At 39.7% G+C, this 1,734-nt stretch overlaps 1 pseudogene; it reads right to left on the bottom strand.

The window, feature by feature from the left end:
* Positions 1 to 213: 213 nt before the first annotated feature.
* Positions 214 to 939, bottom strand: LOC100350041 (small ribosomal subunit protein uS3 pseudogene; annotated as a pseudogene).
* Positions 940 to 1,734: the final 795 nt, after the last annotated feature.

The following is a 1,734-nucleotide window of genomic DNA, read 5'->3' as shown; positions in this document are numbered from 1 at the left end:
CTCTTTTTCCACATCCTCATCAGTACTTGGTTATTCCTTGTCTTTTTACTAATAGCCATCCTAACAGATCTGAGGTGATACCCACTGTGGTTTTGATTTGTATTTCTTTGATAATTAGTGATTTTGCCTATATATTATTTCTTTTCATATGATTTTATTAAAGATCTTTACAAAGTAACATCCAGATTGGGTACAGCTGCCAAAGAGACCCTGTTATGCTGTGGGGACTGGCTGGGGCAGGGTAGGTGGCTTTGGCTTCCACCCTTCTGCTCTGAGATGGGAAGGGTGGGCAGGATCTCATCCTTGAGTTCCACAATGCTCATGCGGTCGGGCAGGGGCTTCTTAGGGCCAGTCTTACCCCATGGGACCCGGGGTAGCAGGATCCTCTCTTTGATGCCCAGCACACCCTGTCTGAGCAGCACATGGTGTACTGTGGTGTCAACAAGTAGTTAAACAGCATCCCCGCTGTGGATCATCAGGCCATCCACAAACTTCATGGATTTAACCCTCTGCCTTGGAGCATCCCAGACATCATGCCCTTGAAGCCCTTGGCTCTGCTCTCTATGGTGAACCACAGCACGCCATAGCAGGCCTTCTGTACTGCAACTCCTCCTAGCAGTTTGTAACCCAGAGATTCTGCCTCGGAAGTGGCGCATAGATCTCTTTAGGGCACCTTTTCAGTGTAAAGCTCTATGCTGCCCTCTGGGAAGTCAAACCTCTTTGGAAGGGCAGCAGTCAATTCCCTGATTTGCTGGTCCTTCTCACCAAGGATATTCTGTGTCCTGGTGGCTGAAGTAATGATTTCTGTCCTGGTTGGTGTAACTTGGACTTGAACTCAGAGTCGCCATCTCCAGGCAGCTCCTGGATGAGAAACTCATTCAGCTCAGCTTTGAAAATGCTATTAGTAACAAACTTCATCTTGGAAATTTGCACTGCCATTTTGCCACCGTGCATAGCCACAAGTATGTTTTTATACACCTGTTGGCTGTCTGTATGTTTTTTTCTTTTGGAGGAATATGTATTCAGATCATTTGCCCATTTAAAAATTGGATTACTTTTTTTAAATTATTGAGTTGTATAGGATCTTTTTATATTTTGGGTATTAACTCCTTTACATTATGTGGTTTGCAAATATTTTCTCCCATTCTGTAGATGGTCTTTTTATTTTCTTGACTGTTACCTTTGCTTATGTGAGAGCTTTTAGTTTGACACAATCCCATTTGTTTATTTCTGCTTTTCTTGTCTAAGATTTTGGCAATGAGAAGATTACCTCGACCAGTGTCAATGACCAATATTAATGTTTTCCTATGATTTCTTTGAGGAGTTTTATGACTTTAGGTTAGGTCTTATTTCTGTTTCAAGTTAACTTTTGTGTATGTTGTAAGGTAGGCATCTAATTTCATTTTTTGGCTTATATTTATCCAGTTTTTCCAACACCATTTATCAAAGAGAGTGTCCTTTTTCAATTATGTATTCTGAGTCTCCTTGTCAAAGATTTGTTGATTATGCATATCTGGGTTTATTTCTAGATTTTCAAGCTTTCAGCTTTGTATTCTATAGAAATGCAACTGATTTTTGTTTGTTGATATTGTATCAGACAACTTAACAAAATTCATTTATTTGTTCCAAATGTTTTGGTGGAGTTTTTAGCCTTTTCTTTATATAAGATCATGCTATCTATAAACAAAGAGTTTTGCTTCCATTCTGATTTAGATGTCTTTAATTTCTTTTTCT

Source organism: Oryctolagus cuniculus, chromosome X, assembly GCF_051225735.1.
Source record: "Oryctolagus cuniculus isolate XC-2025 breed Fujian yellow rabbit chromosome X, ASM5122573v1, whole genome shotgun sequence".
Classification (NCBI taxonomy): Eukaryota; Metazoa; Chordata; class Mammalia; order Lagomorpha; family Leporidae; genus Oryctolagus; species Oryctolagus cuniculus.
Note: the sequence above shows the minus strand (reverse complement) of the source record. Positions and strands in the feature narration are given on the sequence as shown.